A 5,264-nucleotide genomic window follows, 5' to 3' on the forward strand; every position below is an offset into this window, starting at 1 on the left:
AAGAGGCAAGCGTGATACTTCCGTGATCTTAAGGGAGGGCCGAATGGTGAGTTAGAATACAGCTGTTGGATTGGCAGAACATAAATGCTTCCTGCCCCTTTACCCCACCCTCCTCAACGTCACAGTTCTGGCAAAGCCCTAAAACTTATGGGAAGCACATGATAGCGTCGCTTTTGCCATTATAGTCTGTAGAGGGCGCCAAATCATCCCAAATCACAGCTTTCTCGGTGAAACAGGAGTCCTACTTTGGGAAACAAACTTCTACACCCTGACTCTTGCTTGAATTACCATAGGAGCTGTCCAAAGGAGAAAGTTATTTAGATGACCACTACCTCATCAAGTTCTTTCATTCTTGGAGTTCTCCAACCCCAGAAATGTGATTTTAAAGTTCAGGACTTACAAGGAATTTAAGCTGTTTTATCCTTCAGACTGGATCAGCAGAGGGAGCTGGTGAAATGTGTTTGAGAAAGCATAAAGCTATTTTTAGATATTAACCTAGGGCACAAAAAAGATAATTATAGAAGCTGTGGCAGTAATAGAAAACTTACTTTTTTTCCTTCCACTGTGTGCTTGGAAGATAATATAACAGACCATCTTTAGGACTTGTGTTTAGGGAAATTTTCCAACATGGTTCACTGAACAATTTCTAAACCACATTTGCTTGTGACTACACATGAAATGCCTACAGGAGTGAGGAGGGTAACATATATGAGGAAAGTGGGTCAGATATGATCTGACTGGAAAGGACTTTCTCTGTCTATTCAGTTCAGCTAAATGTTGCTATTTGAGAAAATGAGCCCAATATGGGAAGGCCTTAGGCTCTTTTCAATAAAAGCTGCAAATACAGATTTTAACATAAAATCTTCTGTTGGCAGCAAATATTTTCTTTTGAAAAATATCCTGGAATATTTTGCAGCCATAAAAAAAATGAGATCATGTCCTTTGCAGGGACATGGACGAAGCTGGAAGCCATCATCCTCAGCACACTAACACAAGAACAGAAAACCAAACACTGCATGTTCTCACTTATAAGTGGGAGTTGAACAATGAGAACACATGGACACAGAGAGGGGAACATTGTAGGGCCTGTTGTAGGGTGGGGGGTGAGGAGAGGGAACTTAGAGGAGTACAGGTCAATAGGTACAGCAAATCACCATGGCACACGTGTACTTACACAACAAACCTGCATGTTCTGCACATGCATCCCATTTTTTTTAGAAGAAATAAAGAAAAAAATTTTAAAAAAGAAAAAAGAAAAATATTGTGTCCAGAGTTAGTTCCTTCTGGTGGGTTTATGGTCTCCCTGACTTCAAGAATGGAGCTGCAGACCTTTGTGGTGAGTGTTACAGTTCTTAAAGATGGCACAGACCCAAAGAGTGAGCAGCAGCAAGATTTATTGTGAAGAGAGAAAGAACAAAGCTTCCACAGAGTGGAAGGGGACTCGAGCCAGTTGCCGCTGCTGGCTGGGGTGGCCAGCTTTTATTCTCTTATTTGTCCCCTCCCATGTCCTGTTTCTGTCTTATCAGAATGCCCTTTTCTCAATTCTCCCCATGATTGGTTACTTTTAGAATCCTGCTGATTGGCCCATTTTACAGAGCACTGATTGGTCCATTTTACAGAGCACTGATTGGTGCATTTTACAAACTTCTTGCTAGCTACAGAGCACTGATTGGTGCATTTTACAATCCTCTTGTAAGACAGAAAAGCTCTCCAAGTCTCTACTCGACCCAGGAAGTCCAGCTGGCTTCACCTCTCAATACCCCCTTTAAACAGGACACCCCAACTGCTTTTGAGAATTGGGCAATGACTGCTCTAGCTACTTCCTGCTGGATAGGGGTGAAGAAGGGACCCTGAATTGTAGTATCCTCCAGAGGGAAACTCTCTAGGTGTCAAAGGGCCAGTGGGTTGATCCAGGAGTCCTTGGTAGAAGTTGTTAGTTGAGCTCATTTGGGGTTTAATTTGCAAAATCATCTGTAGCTTGATGGCCTTGATCCTAGAGGAAACAAATTTGACAAAAAGGTTAAAAATACAGGGCCTGAAGGTGAGTAATAGCAAGATGGCTGTCATGAGATCTAGAAAGGGGAGAAGCCATGTTGCCCAACTCCAGAGGATGGTATAAGAATTTGAAACGCATTGTCTGATTTCAGAAGACTTTTCCTGTAAATGCTGGGTGGCATCTCATATTAACCCTGACTGGTTAGTGTAAAAGCAACATTCATCCCCTAAGAAGGTGCAAAGTCCTCCTTTCTCAGCAGTGAGGAGGTTAGGCCTCAGTGGTTTTAGAGAGTCACTGCTGCCAAAGAGTCTATTTGGGATTGCAGAGTAAGGATAGATTTTGTTATTTCTTGCAAACTGTCTGAGAAATCCTTTGAGAGTGTGTGATAGTAGGATAATGAAGTGGATAAACCTGCTATTCTGGTTCCTGTAGCAGTGGCCATTCCTAACCCTATAAGTAGGAGTATTAGTTGTATGGCCCTCAAGTCCTCATGTAGGACTTGAGATTTGAGGGGCATTGATAGGGTCTGGGCAGTGTTTATATTGTCATGTAGGAAGACTAAGGTGCAGGTGCCTGTCCATTTGGTGGGGAGGCAGATATAGGTTGACACTCCACGTAAGAAGAATATGCCTTGGCTGGGTAGACAGAACTGGTTGTGTACGATAAAAAGGTGGGTGAGTTTGTTGTTTGCATTTTCCCATACTCCTGGGGTACTTGCCAAGGTAGCTCCAGTGAGTGGCTGGAAAGGGGTGTTGGGAGCAAACTGAGTGGCTCCCTGTGTTTTATCTTCCCGTTGGGGGAAAAAGCCATTTTGTATCTACTAGGAACCATTCAATAGATTAATTGAAAGAGGGGATGAGGAGGCATTCACTAGTGGTGGGGGCGCTGCTTCAGGGGGTCCAGGGGTGAATGGTCATGCAGGGAGTATGTTTGTTATTAAAAAACCCAGACTGTTTGTCAAGCAGGGAGGAGGCGATGATTTTTGGAGGCTCTGAGAAGTGGACAAGCTGTCTGAATGGACTGTTTGGGTGACTCAGAAGTTACTATAATCAGTTGGGGCTTGAAGTTGTAGGATGTAATTACACTGATGGGAGAGTAGGTTCCTCAGGGGCAGGCCTGATAACAGGTTGCGTTGGATGCATGGAGGGGCTTGGAAAGTTTAGATGGTATTCATGGTTACAGGGATTTGCCTTCTCAACCTTCCCTAAGAATTGTGGCCTCCAGGCGCAGTGGAGGTAATATGGTATCCCTAGCACCCTGGAAATTCCCTGTTACCATGGCTTTAAAAGCCAGACCATTGTCACTTTGTAAGCTTTGGGGAAGCCCAAATCTGGAATTATTTCATGCATAAGACTGCCATCTCCTTAGGTTTTTGCACCACATGCAATAACTTAATGATTTCTTTGTGGTATTTAATGGGGGTTCCCCCAGAGGTTAGGAACTCCCTTTCTTTCCGTATTGCAGCATGGGCATGAAGGATTAGATAAGCATACTTGCTATCTGTATACACATTTTTTCTTTTTCCCTTTCCCAGTTCTAAGGCTTGGGTAAGTGCCACTAGTTCTGCTAACAGTGCTGGTCTCTGGAGGAAGATGCTTACTTTCAAGTACTGTTACATCACAAACTATGGCATAACCTGCCCTTCATATCCCATTCTCCACAAATGAACCTCCATTGGTACATAGGTTAAGGTCAGGATTAGCTAAGGGGACTTCTAAGAGATCCTCTCAGGTGACATAAGTCTGGGCTACAATTTGTTGGTAGTCATGCTTGATTGGTTCTCCATCCTCTGGGAGAAAAATAGCAGGACTGAGGGCCACACACATGCATATTTTAAGCACTGGTCCCTCAAGGAGTAGTGCCTGGTATCTAAGCAGGGGTTTGTCTGATAGCCATAAATGTCCTTTGGCACCTAGTATGCCATTTACATCGTGAGAAGACCAGACAGTGAAATCCTTTCCTTGTATTATTTTGATAGCCTCTAATACTAAGATGGCCACTGCCACAACTAACCATAAACAGTGAGGCTGGCCTTTTGCTACTACATCAATTTCCTTACTTAGATGTGCCACTGATGTGGGGTTGTCCCACGAGTCTGAGTAAGGACTCCAAGAGCTATTCCTGCTCTTTCTGTGATGCATAAAGAGAAGTTTTGTCCTGTGGAAGGCTTAAGGCTGGAGCTTGTACTAGGGCCTGCTGTAAGGTTTTGAAGGCTGTTTCTGCCTCTGGTTCCCATTCTACTAGATGAGTATTTGCCCTCTGGGTTTCCTTGATTAGAATATGGAGTGGTCTGGCCTTCTCACTGTATCCGAGGATCCATAGTCAGCAAAAGCCGGTGATTCCAAGGAACCCCCACACTGACTTTCATGTCTTAGGGCAAGGATAAGCCAGTATAGGCTGTATTCATTCCTTGCTGAGGGCCCTGGTTCTTCTGGCTAAGATTAGGCCTAGATATCTGAGTGGTTGTAGGCAGAGCTGGGCCTTGTACCCTGGATTAGCTAGAAAGTTCAAGAGATCTAGAGTAGCCTGCTGACATGAGGCTTCCGAACTGGCAGCCAAAAGTAAATCATCCACATATTGAAGGACCAGAGTGCCTGGACTTGAGAAGTGGCCTAGATCTTGGGCCAGTGCCTGACCAAACAGATGAGGGCGATCCCTAAACACTCGGGGCAAGACCGTCTGTGTAAGGTGGGATGTGTGGTCTGTGGGACCCTCAAAGGGAAAGAGGCACTGGGAGTCAGAGTGCAGGGGTATGTAGAAGAAGGTATCTTTAGGGTCCAGAACTGTGAACCATTCTGCTTCCTCTGGCATTTGAGAGAGCAGGGTATAGGGGTTGGATATAGAGAAATTACTGCCTCATTGATGAGTCTAAGATCTTGCACTAGTCTCCACTGACCATTCAGTTTTTGTACTCCTAGAATTGGGATGTTGTGGGGACTGTTGCATTTTCTTACTAAGCCTTGAGCTTTTAAATGTCTAACAATATTCTGTAATCCTTTATGAGCTTCAGGCCTTAAGGGATATTGCCTTTGATAAGGAAAAGTAGTGGGGTCCTTTAGCCTGATTTGGACTGGGTGGGCATTTTTTGCCCTTCTGAATTGTCCTTCCAATGCCCAGACTTCAGAGTTGATTTCCTCCTCAAGTAGGGGACAACAAATGGGTAACTTGTTCCCATAATCATACAGATAATAGTTCCAGCTTTGGCCAATATGTCCCTCATTAATAAGGTGTGGGACTTTCAGACATGACAATAAAGGCATATACAAAG

The sequence above is a fragment of the Nomascus leucogenys genome, chromosome 12 (assembly GCF_006542625.1).
Source record: "Nomascus leucogenys isolate Asia chromosome 12, Asia_NLE_v1, whole genome shotgun sequence".
NCBI lineage: Eukaryota > Metazoa > Chordata > Mammalia > Primates > Hylobatidae > Nomascus > Nomascus leucogenys.